The 15,616-nt window shown below is 47.1% G+C and overlaps 1 pseudogene; it reads left to right on the forward strand.

Moving 5' to 3' along the window:
• The window catches only part of LOC118376513 (signal-induced proliferation-associated 1-like protein 1), a 417,378-nt pseudogene that overhangs the window by 34,769 nt on the left and 366,993 nt on the right, over positions 1–15,616 (forward strand).

A 15,616-nucleotide genomic window follows, 5' to 3' on the forward strand; every position in this document is an offset into this window, starting at 1 on the left:
AATCTTTGGCTACATTAAATGTTTTCTCTTAGCTATATCATGTAGCTAACAGTCATGCTTTGGCTATTCCTCTTTGATTTAGAAGATACTGTTGCACAAACATGCTGATTTAGGCAAACACCATCAATGGTACGTTTTCTCTTGAGTCCGTACCGCCGGCTAACTAGCAATTAGCAGACTGAACGGAAGTGTCTCGTGGTCGAGCAACAACGATGCGCTCCTTGAGTGACGGGGAGGGGCTAGGTCTGTGTGAAAAGCAGCATGGAGACCGAGAGGTGAACGTAGCAGAATGAAATATAAAAATTGACCTTACACACGCCGTATCACATTTAACAAACCAAACATTCAAATACCGTTATTGGAGGTGAAGTAAAAACCCAAACCGGTCCGTGGATCAATACCGGTGTGTGTGTGTGTGTGTGTGTGTGTGTGTGTGTATAGTAAAATGCGGTATGCCGCCCAGGTTTACTGGCCCGTACGTACTACCCTCTGTAGCGTCTTGCGGTCTAATGCCAAGCAGTTGTCATACCAAGCGATGATGCAGCCAGTCAAGATGCTCTCAATGGTGCAGCTGTAGAACTTTTTGAAGATCTGATGGTCCATGCCAAATCTTTTCATCCTCCTGAGGGGGAAGAGGTGTCGTCTTCATGACTGTGTTGGTGTATTTGGACCATGATGAATCCTTAGTGATGTGGACACCGAGGAACGTGAAGCTCTCGACTCGCTCCATTACAGCCCCGTCGATATGAATGGCCCAGCCACTCCGTTTCCTGTAGTCCACGATCAGCTTCTTTGTCTTGCTGACGTTGAGGGAGACGTTGTTGTCCACACTGCCAGGTCTCTGACCTCCTTATCATTGTCTGTGATCAGACCTGAGCTGTAGTCAATGAACAGCGTTCTCATATAGGTGTTCCTCTGGTCCAGGTGGGAAAGGGCAGTGTGGAGTGCAATAGAGATTGCATCATCTGTGGTTCTGTTGGGGCTGTATGCGAATTGGAGTGTCCAGAGTGTCTGGCATGATGATGTTGTGAGCCATGACCAGCCTTTCAATGCCTTTTCATGTGAGTGCTACTGACCGATAGTCATTTAGACCGGTTACCTTGGCGTTCTTGGGCACAGGGACTGTGGTGGTCTGCTTGGTATTACAGACAGGGTCAGACTGGGTCAGGGAGAGGTTGACAATGTCAGTGAAGACACTTGTCAGTTGGTCAGTGCATGCTCTTGAGTGCACATCCTGGTAATCCGTCTGACCCTGCGGCCTTGTGAATGTTAACCTGTTTAAAAGGTCTTGCTCACATCGGCTGCGGAGAGAGCATGATCACACAGCCTTCCTGAACAGCTTGTTCTCTAATTCATGGTTCGGTGTTGCTTGCCTTGAGATAGATCTCTCTAATGTTAAAGGTGTGAATGTGTCTAATGTTAAAGGAAGACTCAAGGTTCTGCTCACCTGAGAATACCTCATGATAAGCAGTAGACCACACTATTTACCAAAATATATATATATTTGTCCTGTCAATGCATAGGAAGAAAACAGCATGATTTGTATGTTGTCCATGTACAGCCACGACCCTGAGAAACACCGTGATATTACAGGTCTTTCTGGTCCCGTTGATGGGATTGAGTTGTGCTCGTCCAGTTTGTTCTCTAGTGACTGTACCAATAGAACGGAGGGTAGAGGCGGTTCATGTGCTCTCTGACGTGGTTTCCTCAGGGCATCTCACGCCACCCTTCTTTTTCGGGTCTCGGGGGAATTAGGCCTTTGTCTGGGGTGAGCAGTATGTCCTGCGCCTCTGACGAGTTGAAGTAGAAATCTTCATCCAAATCGAGGTTATTGATTACTGTTCTGATATCCAGAAGCTATTTTCGTTCCTAGGAAACGATGGTGGAAACATTATGTACTGTATAAAAAGTTAGGATCGGTGTGATGAACACAATTTAGCAGTTGGTCAGTAGCCCGTCTGTTTACCATTTAAGCGCCGTCATGTGCCTGCGTCCCAGATTACAGAGACTCTTGGACAAACATTTACTGTGGGCCTGAACGGGTGAATTCATATTTGCACAGACAGGATTGAAGGTAGGTGTGTGTGTGTGTGCATAACCAATGCCCCCCCCTCTGCTGTAGTTCTTTGCCTCGTCACCCAATCACTCAAGCCTCTTTTCGATCGCTCTCAAGTGCTTAAACGGCCTATCGAAGGCCATTCTCCCTGAGCCCCTGTGTCGATCTCCACCGGTGGTGTCTTGGCAACAACCCCAACGCAACACCATTTAGGCCTGGAACACACACACACACACACACACACACACACACACACACACACACACACACACACACACATCCTGAAAGCTGCTGGGAGGTTTTATAGATTCAAGATGTTACGTCCCCATCTAAGCTGCTGTTTGTCATTAAAATACAGAGAGGTAGAGGAAGGAGAGGTTAGAAGAATGTCCCTTCCCTGCGTCCCCCTCTCCCTGCGCCCCCCCCCCCTCCCAATGTTATGTTACTTTCTAATGAAAGTCTCAGAGCCCAGTTTAGCACTAGTCCCTTTGATGAGAGGGCAGAGTTGTTTTAATGAAGGGATGGAGCCACAGACTGTAAGGGACCCCCTGCCTGGGAGCCTCTCTATACCAGCTAGCTGTGGGGTAGGAAGAGCAGTGGAAGCCTCTCTATACCAGCTAGCTGTGGGGTAGGAGGAACAGCAGTGGAAGCCTCTATACCAGCTAGCTGTGGGGTAGGAGGAACAGCAGTGGAAGCCTCTCTATACCAGCTAGCTGTGGGGTAGGAGGAACAGCAGTGGAAGCCTCTCTATACCAGCTAGCTGTGGGGTAGGAGGAACAGCAGTGGAAGCCTCTATACCAGCTAGCTGAGGGGTAGGAGGAACAGCAGTGGAAGCCTCTCTATACCAGCTAGCTGTGGGGTAGGAGGAACAGCAGTGGAAGCCTCTCTATACCAGCTAGCTGTGGGGTAGGAGGAACAGCAGTGGAAGCCTCTATACCAGCTAGCTGTGGGGTAGGAGGAACAGCAGTGGAAGCCTCTCTATACCAGCTAGCTGTGGGGTAGGAGGAACAGCAGTGGAAGCCTCTCTATACCAGCTAGCTGTGGGGTAGGAGGAACAGCAGTGGAAGCCTCTATACCAGCTGACTGTGGGGTAGGAGGAACAGCAGTGGAAGCCTCTATACCAGCTAGCTGTGGGGTAGGAGGAACAGCAGTGGAAGCCTCTATACCAGCTAGCTGTGGGGTAGGAGGAACAGCAGTGGAAGCCTCTCTATACCAGCTAGCTGTGGGGTAGGAGGAACAGCAGTGGAAGCCTCTCTAGGAGGAACAGCAGTACCAGCTAGCTGTGGGGTAGGAGGAACAGCAGTGGAAGCCTCTCTATACCAGCTAGCTGTGGGGTAGGAGGAACAGCAGTGGAAGCCTCTATACCAGCTAGCTGTGGGGTAGGAGGAACAGCAGTGGAAGCCTCTCTATACCAGCTGACTGTGGGGTAGGAGGAACAGCAGTGGAAGCCTCTATACCAGCTAGCTGTGGGGTAGGAGGAACAGCAGTGGAAGCCTCTCTATACCAGCTGACTGTGGGGTAGGAGGAGCAGTGGAAGCCTCTCTATACCAGCTAGCTGTGGGGTAGGAGGAACAGCAGTGGAAGCCTCTCTATACCAGCTAGCTGTGGGGTAGGAGGAACAGCAGTGGAAGCCTCTCTATACCAGCTAGCTGTGGGGTAGGAGGAACAGCAGTGGAAGCCTCTCTATACCAGCTAGCTGTGGGGTAGGAGGAACAGCAGTGGAAGCCTCTCTATACCAGCTAGCTGTGGGGTAGGAGGAACAGCAGTGGAAGCCTCTCTATACCAGCTAGCTGTGGGGTAGGAGGAACAGCAGTGGAAGCCTCTCTATACCAGCTAGCTGTGGGGTAGGAGGAACAGCAGTGGAAGCCTCTCTATACCAGCTAGCTGTGGGGTAGGAGGAACAGCAGTGGAAGCCCCTCTATACCAGCTAGCTGTGGGGTAGGAGGAACAGCAGTGGAAGCCTCTCTATACCAGCTAGCTGTGGGGTAGGAGGAACAGCAGTGGAAGCCTCTATACCAGCTAGCTGTGGGGTAGGAGGAACAGCAGTGGAAGCCTCTCTATACCAGCTAGCTGTGGGGTAGGAGGAACAGCAGTGGAAGCCTCTCTATACCAGCTAGCTGTGGGGTAGGAGGAACAGCAGTGGAAGCCTCTATACCAGCTAGCTGTGGGGTAGGAGGAACAGCAGTGGAAGCCTCTATACCAGCTAGCTGTGGGGTAGGAGGAACAGCAGTGGAAGCCTCTGTGTGGGGTAGGAGGAACAGCAGTGGAAGCCTCTATACCAGCTAGGAGGAGGAACAGCAGTGGAAGCCTCTATACCAGCTAGCTGTGGGGTAGGAGGAACAGCAGTGGAAGCCTCTATACCAGCTAGCTGTGGGGTAGGAGGAACAGCAGTGGAAGCCTCTCTATACCAGCTAGCTGTGGGGTAGGAGGAACAGCAGTGGAAGCCTCTATACCAGCTAGCTGTGGGGTAGGAGGAACAGCAGTGGAAGCCTCTCTATACCAGCTAGCTGTGGGGTAGGAGGAACAGCAGTGGAAGCCTCTCTATACCAGCTAGCTGTGGGGTAGGAGGAACAGCAGTGGAAGCCTCTCTATACCAGCTGACTGTGGGGTAGGAGGAGCAGTGGAAGCCTCTCTATACCAGCTAGCTGTGGGGTAGGAGGAACAGCAGTGGAAGCCTCTCTATACCAGCTAGCTGTGGGGTAGGAGGAACAGCAGTGGAAGCCTCTCTATACCAGCTAGCTGTGGGGTAGGAGGAACAGCAGTGGAAGCCTCTCTATACCAGCTAGCTGTGGGGTAGGAGGAACAGCAGTGGAAGCCTCTCTATACCAGCTAGCTGTGGGGTAGGAGGAACAGCAGTGGAAGCCTCTCTATACCAGCTAGCTGTGGGGTAGGAGGAACAGCAGTGGAAGCCTCTCTATACCAGCTAGCTGTGGGGTAGGAGGAACAGCAGTGGAAGCCTCTATACCAGCTAGCTGTGGGGTAGGAGGAACAGCAGTGGAAGCCTCTATACCAGCTAGCTGTGGGGTAGGAGGAACAGCAGTGGAAGCCTCTATACCAGCTAGCTGTGGGGTAGGAGGAACAGCAGTGGAAGCCTCTCTATACCAGCTAGCTGTGGGGTAGGAGGAACAGCAGTGGAAGCCTCTCTATACCAGCTAGCTGAGGGGTAGGAGGAACAGCAGTGGAAGCCTCTCTATACCAGCTAGCTGTGGGGTAGGAGGAACAGCAGTGGAAGCCTCTATACCAGCTAGCTGTGGGGTAGGAGGAACAGCAGTGGAAGCCTCTATACCAGCTAGCTGTGGGGTAGGAGGAACAGCAGTGGAAGCCCCTCTATACCAGCTAGCTGTGGGGTAGGAGGAACAGCAGTGGAAGCCTCTCTATACCAGCTAGCTGTGGGGTAGGAGGAACAGCAGTGGAAGCCTCTCTATACCAGCTAGCTGTGGGGTAGGAGGAACAGCAGTGGAAGCCTCTATACCAGCTAGCTGTGGGGTAGGAGGAACAGCAGTGGAAGCCTCTCTATACCAGCTAGCTGTGGGGTAGGAGGAACAGCAGTGGAAGCCTCTATACCAGCTAGCTGTGGGGTAGGAGGAACAGCAGTGGAAGCCTCTCTATACCAGCTAGCTGTGGGGTAGGAGGAACAGCAGTGGAAGCCTCTCTACCAGCTAGCTGTGGGGTAGGAGGAACAGCAGTGGAAGCCTCTCTATACCAGCTAGCTGTGGGGTAGGAGGAACAGCAGTGGAAGCCTCTCTATACCAGCTAGCTGTGGGGTAGGAGGAACAGCAGTGGAAGCCTCTCTATACCAGCTAGCTGTGGGGTAGGAGGAACAGCAGTGGAAGCCTCTCTATACCAGCTAGCTGTGGGGTAGGAGGAACAGCAGTGGAAGCCTCTCTATACCAGCTAGCTGTGGGGTAGGAGGAACAGCAGTGGAAGCCTCTATACCAGCTAGCTGTGGGGTAGGAGGAACAGCAGTGGAAGCCTCTCTATACCAGCTAGCTGTGGGGTAGGAGGAACAGCAGTGGAAGCCTCTCTATACCAGCTAGCTGTGGGGTAGGAGGAACAGCAGTGGAAGCCTCTCTATACCAGCTAGCTGTGGGGTAGGAGGAACAGCAGTGGAAGCCTCTCTATACCAGCTAGCTGTGGGGTAGGAGGAACAGCAGTGGAAGCCTCTATACCAGCTAGCTGTGGGGTAGGAGGAACAGCAGTGGAAGCCTCTCTATACCAGCTAGCTGTGGGGTAGGAAGGAGTGGAAGCAGCTGGCTGTGGGGTAGGAAGAGCAGTGGAAGCCTCTATACCAGCTAGCTGTGGGGTAGGAGGAACAGCAGTGGAAGCCCCTCTATACCAGCTAGCTGTGGGGTAGGAGGAACAGCAGTGGAAGCCTCTCTATACCAGCTAGCTGTGGGGTAGGAGGAACAGCAGTGGAAGCCTCTCTATACCAGCTAGCTGTGGGGTAGGAGGAACAGCAGTGGAAGCCCCTCTATACCAGCTAGCTGTGGGGTAGGAGGAACAGCAGTGGAAGCCTCTCTATACCAGCTAGCTGTGGGGTAGGAGGAACAGCAGTGGAAGCCTCTCTATACCAGCTAGCTGTGGGGTAGGAGGAACAGCAGTGGAAGCCTCTATACCAGCTAGCTGTGGGGTAGGAGGAACAGCAGTGGAAGCCTCTATACCAGCTAGCTGTGGGGTAGGAGGAACAGCAGTGGAAGCCTCTATACCAGCTAGCTGTGGGGTAGGAGGAACAGCAGTGGAAGCCTCTATACCAGCTAGCTGTGGGGTAGGAGGAACAGCAGTGGAAGCCTCTCTATACCAGCTAGCTGTGGGGTAGGAGGAACAGCAGTGGAAGCCTCTATACCAGCTAGCTGAGGGGTAGGAGGAACAGCAGTGGAAGCCTGCTGCTGTGGGGTAGGAGGAACAGCAGTGGAAGCCTCTATACCAGCTGACTGTGGGGTAGGAGGAACAGCAGTGGAAGCCTCTCTATACCAGCTAGCTGTGGGGTAGGAGGAACAGCAGTGGAAGCCTCTCTATACCAGCTAGCTGTGGGGTAGGAGGAACAGCAGTGGAAGCCTCTATACCAGCTAGCTGAGGGGTAGGAGGAACAGCAGTGGAAGCCTCTATACCAGCTAGCTGTGGGGTAGGAGGAACAGCAGTGGAAGCCTCTATACCAGCTGACTGTGGGGTAGGAGGAACAGCAGTGGAAGCCTCTATACCAGCTAGCTGTGGGGTAGGAGGAACAGCAGTGGAAGCCTCTCTATACCAGCTAGCTGAGGGGTAGGAGGAACAGCAGTGGAAGCCTCTCTATACCAGCTAGCTGTGGGGTAGGAGGAACAGCAGTGGAAGCCTCTATACCAGCTAGCTGAGGGGTAGGAGGAACAGCAGTGAAAGCCTCTCTATACCAGCTAGCTGAGGGGTAGGAGGAACAGCAGTGGAAGCCTCTCTATACCAGCTAGCTGAGGGGTAGGAGGAACAGCAGTGGAAGCCTCTCTATACCAGCTAGCTGTGGGGTAGGAGGAACAGCAGTGGAAGCCTCTATACCAGCTGGTGGGGTAAGGAACAGCAGTGGGAGCCTCTATACCAGCTAGCTGTGGGGTAGGAGGAACAGCAGTGGAAGCCTCTATACCAGCTAGCTGTGGGGTAGGAGGAACAGCAGTGGAAGCCTCTCTATACCAGCTAGCTGTGGGGTAGGAGGAACAGCAGTGGAAGCCTCTATACCAGCTAGCTGTGGGGTAGGAGGAACAGCAGTGGAAGCCTCTCTATACCAGCTAGCTGTGGGGTAGGAGGAACAGCAGTGGAAGCCTCTATACCAGCTAGCTGAGGGGTAGGAGGAACAGCAGTGGAAGCCTCTCTATACCAGCTAGCTGTGGGGTAGGAGGAACAGCAGTGGAAGCCTCTATACCAGCTAGCTGAGGGGTAGGAGGAACAGCAGTGGAAGCCTCTCTATACCAGCTAGCTGTGGGGTAGGAGGAACAGCAGTGGAAGCCTCTATACCAGCTAGCTGAGGGGTAGGAGGAACAGCAGTGGAAGCCTCTCTATACCAGCTAGCTGTGGGGTAGTGGTCGTTCCTCAGTGAAATCAGAAACGGTTCCCTCTATACCTCTACTGTATTTATGTTTTCAGTAACTAACAGTGAAGTGCTCAGCAGTCGGTCATCTCTCATGGCTGTATCTTAAATGACACCCTACTTCCTATATAGTGCACTACTTTAGGCTCCCCCATAGGGGGCTCTGGTCAAAAGTAGGCACTTCATAGGGATTAGGGTGCGAATTGAGATGCAGCTTCTCTCTCTTGGAACTGTTTTATTGGCCAATAAATGACAGCTCTGAGTTGTGATGCTGTGACTGGCTGTTTTGGTTTGCTTACGTTTCCCGGGACGCTACTGTCAAAACTGATGGCACGCCTTTTGAGTTGTCAACAAATACTCGGTGGCCAGGTTATTAGGTACACCAATCTAGTACCGGGTCGGAGGGTGCTGCCGGAGGGTGCTGCCGGAGGGTGCTGCCTGAGGGTGCTGCCTGAGGGTCAGCAAGGTGAAGAGCAGGGTTATGAAACGGACATATTTTAAGATAAATACTTAAATACTTAATTTTTAAAATTATTAAAGATTTGTCTGCATCGTCCTTGTTGGCTCAGAGGTAGAAGTCTTGGCTCCAAGAAGTTGAACTAGGACCCAAACGGACTTGAGGACAATCAGACCCGGACCCGATCATTAAAAATAAAAAAAGACTGACCAAACGGACCCAAACCTGAGGACAACCCGAACTCGACCCGACCCCCGTACCTTGACTGGTCCACGTCGAGACCCGACCCGAGTGACACAATCTTCTGGTTAACAAATTGGTCTTTATATTTTGGCTGTAAGTCAATAAATATGCTATAAAAATCTTAGCGGACATAGGCTAGTTGATCTGGACATTTCTGACAAGATCTAAGTACAGTTTGGGAACCACCGCTTATAGGCCGTGGTCGGGGTACCACTCTGGTCTATCAGCTGTAGTTACATAGACCCGATGACAATCAAACAGGACCATATGGGAAAGTTTGAATTTTGGACCTGGGTATTCAGGTTCGGCTGGACCCGTGAAGTCCTTTACACAGATGTAATACATACAAACTTTTCAGTTGAGAATAGACTGATGAATTCTCCTCAAATATTTATTTGTATAACTTGCTGTAGAGTCAGTTTGACCTCTGGTCCTCTTAGCCCTCTGATTGGTTAACTCTCTTTTAAGGAGATTTGCCCACCCCCTGTAGCAGGTGCAGTAAGAACGTTAGCTGTTCTATCTGGTTGTCATTGACTACCGACGATGTTGCCATGGTAGCGTGATTGTTGTGGTATCAGAGTCCTGGCTGTGTAATGATAGTGTTCTTAAGACCGCAATTAACAACCATTTCTCCCCTCTGCTTGTGTGTGTGTGTGTGTGTGTGTGTGTGTGTGTGTGTGTGTGTGTGTGTGTGTGTGTGTGTGTGTGTGTGTGTGTGTGTGTGTGTGTGTGTGTGTGTGTGTGTGTGTGAGCTACATCCCTCCACATTTCAATAGGAATATGCCAAGAAGAGATTACTATTTAACAAAGAAGCAATTGTCTTTTATTTTTTAATAAACTGACATAACGAACTCCTCTGTACAAAGACATTTCTCCTCCTTTTCACGAGGTTGTGCGAAACAGCTGACATATCGAGGTAATTGTTTCTCCTTCTCTCTTTCACGAGGTTGTGTGAAGCAGCTGACGTGTTGGTAATTGGGCTGGCTGTAAAACAGCATTTTACTATATACCGGTGTTTTTGCAGAGTCCAGTTTGGAGTTTTACTCTACCTTATGTAACGGTATTTCAATGTTTGGTTTGTTAAATGTAATATACATTCAATGTATTCATACCCCATGACTTATTCCACATTTTGTTGTGTTACAGCCTTAATTTAAAATGGGTTAAATCTATTTTTGTTTTGTACACTCAATACCCCAGAATGACTAAGTGAAAACATCATTTTAGATTTTTGTGCTAATTTATAGAAATACAGCTTTCTAATTTACATAAGAATTCACTTCCATGAGTCAATACATGTTAGAATCCCATTTGGCAGAGATTTCAGCTGTGAGTCTTTCTGGGTAAGTATCTAAGAACTTGGCACACCTGGATTGTACAATATTTGTACAGTATTCTTTATAAAATGATTCAAGCTCATGTTGGTTGTTGATCATTGCTAGCCAGCCATTTCCAAGTCTTGCTACAGATTGTCAAGTATATTTAAGTCAAAACTTTAACTAGGCCACTCGGGAACATTCAATGTCATCTTGGTAAGATACTCCAGTGTATATTTGGCCTTGTGTTTTAGGTTAGTGTCCTGCTGAAAGGTGAATTTGTCTCCCAGTGTCTGTTGGAAAGCAGACTGGATTTGTCCTGTGCTTATCTCTATTCCGATTGTTTTTATCCTAAAAAACTCCCTACTCCTTGCCGATGACAATCATACCCATAACATGATGCAGCCTCCACCTCTCTTGAAAATATAAAGAGTGCTACTCAGTGTTGTGTTGTATTGGCCTCAAACAACGCTTTGTATTCAGGACATAGTTATGTCTTTCCCACATTTTTTGCAGTTTTCCTTCACTGCATAATTATGCAAACAGGATGCATGTTTTGGAATAGTTGTATTCTTTACAGGCTTCCTTTTCACTCTGGTTAGTATTGTGGAGTAACTACAGTGTTTATCCGTCCTCAGTTTTCTCTTATCACAGCCATTAAACTCTGTAACTTTTTTAATGTCACCATTGGCCTCATGGTGAATTCCCTGAGTGGTTTCCTTCCTCTCCGGCAACTGAGTTAGGGAAGACACCTGTATCTTTGTAGTGACTGAATGTGTATTGATTTACCATCCAAAAGTGTATTTAATAACTTTATCATGCTCAGAGGGATATTCAATGATTGCTTTTCTACTCATCTACTCATCTACCAATCGGTGCCTTTCTCTGCGAGGCATTGGAAACCCTCCCTCCCAGCTCAAAGGGAAAGTCCATGACTGCTATTTAAACATTTTTTTTTTTAATCAGTAGGCTTGGTTGGTATAAAGAATATACTGGGGTATCTGGAAATGGCCATGGATTTTTCAATACCGTTGAAATGTTTTTTTCGAAATGTGAATATTTGTTTCTACTTTTTAAGTAAATACCTGCTGTCAATATGTGCAATACGTTAGGAGATAAAGAAGATTGTAGTCTTAATTTCACCTGTCACATAATTTTGCATTATGGAACTTACTGGTAGTCTCCAGTCATGTTATTTGTTCATAAGCACACAAAGACAATAGGCCGGCGGCATTCACAGCCATATAAGGAGTCATTGGCATGCAGGGCTTTCAAAATATGGGGCACTTCCTGGTTGGATGTTTATCTGGGTTTCGCCTGTAACATCAGTTCTGTTGCACTCACAGACAATATCTTTGCAGTTTTGGAAACGTCAGAGTGTTTTCTATCCAACCCTGTCAATTGTATGCATAGTCGAGCATCTTGTCGTGACAAAATATCCCGTTTTAAAACGGGAACGTTTTTTTATCCAAAAATGAAAATACTGCCCCCGAGTTACAAAAGGTTAAACAAACAAAAAGAGATGTATAAGAAGTTGTTACAAGAAAATAGTTAAGTGTTTTGTCCAAATACTCATGGATTCTACTGCAGTTTGCAGTACACATGTGACACTCATTCAAGATGGCTGAACTTCTTCATTACACAAAGGAATAACCTCAACCCATTTCTAAAGACTGGTGACATCCAGTGGAAGCGGTAGGAATTGCAAACAAGTCCCTTAGAAATCTAGTTTCCCAATGAAAACTCATTGAATAGACAGTGACCTCCAAAAAAAAGAACAATCTGAATGATTTGTCCTCGGGGGTTTGCCTGCTACATAAGTTCTGTTATACTCAGACATGATTCAAACCGTTTTAGAAACTTCAGAGTGGTTTCTATCCAAATCTACTAATATATGCATATCTTATAATCTGGGGATGAGTAGCAGGAAGTTGAATTTGGGCACGCTATTTATCCAAAAGTGAAAATGCTGCCCCCTATCCCGAAGAAGTTAATGGACTGCTGAATGTATATATTTTTTCTCTTGCCTTGTCTGCTCTTTTCAATATTATGTCCATCTCTGATAAGCTACCCAGGAAAGGGCTGACAATAGCCCACATTAATATATGTGGCCTTAGAAATAAGGTTCAGGAAATCAATAACTTGCTGATTACATTCATATATTAGCCATTTCTGAGACTCACTTTAGATAATTAATTTGATGATACATCAGTAGTAATACAAGGATATAACATCTATAGAAGAGACAGGGATGCTTCTGGGGGAGGAATTGCTGTATATATATTCAGAGTCATATCCCTGTAATGCTTAGAGAAGATCTTATGTCAAGTGTTATTTTTTTCATGTACGTGATGTAAGCAGAGAGGTCTACTTTCTTGGGGACCTGAATATTGACTGGTTTTCATCAAGCTCTCCGTTCAAGAGGAAGCTTCTCACTGTAACCAGTGTCTGTAATCTGGTTCCGGTTATTAATCAACCTACCAGGGTGTTTACAAACACTACAGGGACAAGATCATCCACATGTATTGATAACATGTTTACTGATACTGTAGAACTTTGTTCTAAAGCTGTATCCGTACCCATTGGATGCAGTGATCACAATATAGTGACTATATTCAGGAAAACCAAACTTCCATCAGCTGGGCCTGAAATATTATATAAGGGATCATACAAAAGATTTTGCTGTGACTCTGATGTGGATGATGTTAAAAATATTTGTTTTGTCTGATGTGATTAATGAGGAGCATCCAGACGCTGCACTTGATGAATTCATGAAATTGCTTCTTCCAATTATTGATAAACATTCACCTGTTAAGAAACTGACTGTTAGAACTGTTAAGGCTCCATGGATTGATGATGAATTGATAAACTGTATGGTTGAAAGAGACGGGGGAAAAGGAGTGGCTAATAAGTCTGGCTACACATCTGACTGGTTGACTTACTGCGGACTGAGAAATGATGTGACTAAACTCAACAAAAAGAAAAATAAACTTTATTATGAAGCCAAGAACAGTGATATAAAGAGTGATGGAAAGAAAAAAACATTGGGAGTGCTTTAAATTAAATTATGGGCAGAAAGACAAATTCAACTCCCATTTTTCATCGAATCTGATGGCTTATTCATCACAAAACCATTTGATGTTGCCAATTATTTTAATTATTATTTCATTGGCAAAGTGGGCAAACTTAGGCGGGAAAGGCCCATGACAAACAGTGAGCAATTATATTCATGCAAAAAAACAAAAAAAAAAACAAATGAAAGAAAAGCAGTGCAAGTTTCAATTGTGTTAAGTTAGTGTGGGAGAGGTGGATTCTGATTGTTCAGACAAGCGTTGAATGGACCTTAGCACGGGTACTTCCTGTTCCCTGATGTCTCTCTGGAAGGAGATCCTCGCCCTGAGCTCATCTACTTTATTGTCCAGAGACGGAACATTAGAGAGTAATGTACTCGGAAGCGTTGGATGGTCTGCACGCCTCGTGAATCAGACTTGAAGTCCGAATACATCTTCTCCGCTGGCGTTGTTTTGGATTGCCTTTGGGGGGTACGACCAAAGGATCCAGTTTGGGGAATTCGTATTCCTGGTTAGAATGCTGGTGATTTATGTCGTGTCTTTGGCATCCATTAAACCGAAGACTGTTATTTTGTCAAATCAATGCTCTGTAATTATTTTGTGATTCAACTAATCATGTAAATGTAATTAACTAGGAAGTTGGGGCACCACGGAAAATATTCAGATTACAAAGTTATTACTTTCAGATATTTTAATATCTGATCAATTAGTCTTCTGATTAATGAACGCCAGAATGCATGGTCTCTACTCAAACCTTAGCCTCTGTTAGCTTGATCTGCTAGGAAATTCCCAAGGTGGGGATTATACCCAGAACAGTAGGAAAGGGCTGTGCTATGACGCCATATCAATGTCTGTGCTCATGGGCCGGGCCAATGACTTAGTTAAACTTTAAAGGGAATTGGATTTTCTTTTCATTAAACAGTTTTAACATCACATTACATAATTTCACAAATAGTTTCATCTTTACTTATTCATTTGATACAATAATTAGATGCAAATCTCATAATGGAGACTCTTGTATAAACAGAGTTATGGTAATGTGGTTGTATTGTCTCATGAGTTTCACAAACCTTACACGAAATGGACCGGTCGTAGCTGGATTCATCCCCGACCCCGTGTGCACATTCTCCAAAACATGGACATTGTTCAGTTCTCAAGTTCTATGATGGAGAAGAGTTTCATTTGATCTCCTGTGCCATGAGGAGGGCGGCGACTCTAGGGCTCGATAACCGAGCCTGGGTGTAGGGGGAAGAGACAGGTGGTGAGAGAGAGAGGGGGATGGTTCTCGCTATACCCAAAGAGAGCTACGTCGTGACTTTTACCGCCTCTCTGATATCCTAAAATATGTTGTTATACCTGCAAAAATCTGACAAACATGTTATGATGTTTTTGCCATATCACACAGCCCCTACGAAGTCATTTGTTCTCCTCCTCTCTTTCATGAGGTTGTGTGTTGAGGTAATTATCGGAGTCGACCTCTACAGGGTTGCTCTCTTAAGGCGTTGGCATTCCTCCGGTCCAAAACCATTTGAAACAGTTCGTTATATATCATGATGACATTTGAGTTTTTCAGCTGTTTGTTTTTTCACACAACACTTTTTCTTCTTTTCCTCTCGTGGCAGAAGTTCAGAAGCCGAAGTTCAGAAGCCGAAGTTCAGAAGCCGAAGTTCAGAAGCCGAAGTTCAGAAGCCGAAGTTCAGAAGCCGAAGTTCAGAAGCCGAAGTTCACTCCCCTTTTGTTGCTGATTTAGTCAACAATTTTACGTCTAACAAACATTTATCTTAATGTAATTCGCAATATTTCGAGAGCGAGATCCCCCATGATACAACAGTTATGGGCCCTGGCCCAAAGTCGGTGCTATGCAGGGAATAGGGCAGCCATTTTGGTCGGCGAGTATTTTTACCACGTCTGGTTGTGATGGTCTTACCCTCCATCTGGAGAGAGGGCAGGACAAGTACCAGGTGAGAATGAAGCTGAACTCGTGTTTCGGAGAACTGTATGAACACACACTGGAACACACACACACACACACACACACACACACACACACACACATATTCAATCAAATGTATTCATAAAGCCCTCCTTACGTCAGCTGATATCTCAAAGTGCTGTACAGAAACCCAGCCTAAAACCCCAAACAGCAAGCAATGCAGGTGGCTAGGAAAAACTCCCTGCTTCCTCACACACACACACACACACATCCCCCTTCAGTCGCACGCACATCTAATCGTCCGTTATTTGTCTTGTGTGGAAGCAAGCAAAACTGAATGTCACACGAGCGCTGGGGGGGCTGCAGACCATTGTGTGTGCGTTGCTCAGAGAGGATGGGACCATTACTACGGGGGGGACCACACAGGTGGTCCAGTCCAGGGTCTGGATGACGGATAGATGAAACCATGTAACAACAATCTGGAGCTCTGG

This window comes from Oncorhynchus keta, chromosome 19, assembly GCF_023373465.1.
Source record: "Oncorhynchus keta strain PuntledgeMale-10-30-2019 chromosome 19, Oket_V2, whole genome shotgun sequence".
NCBI lineage: Eukaryota > Metazoa > Chordata > Actinopteri > Salmoniformes > Salmonidae > Oncorhynchus > Oncorhynchus keta.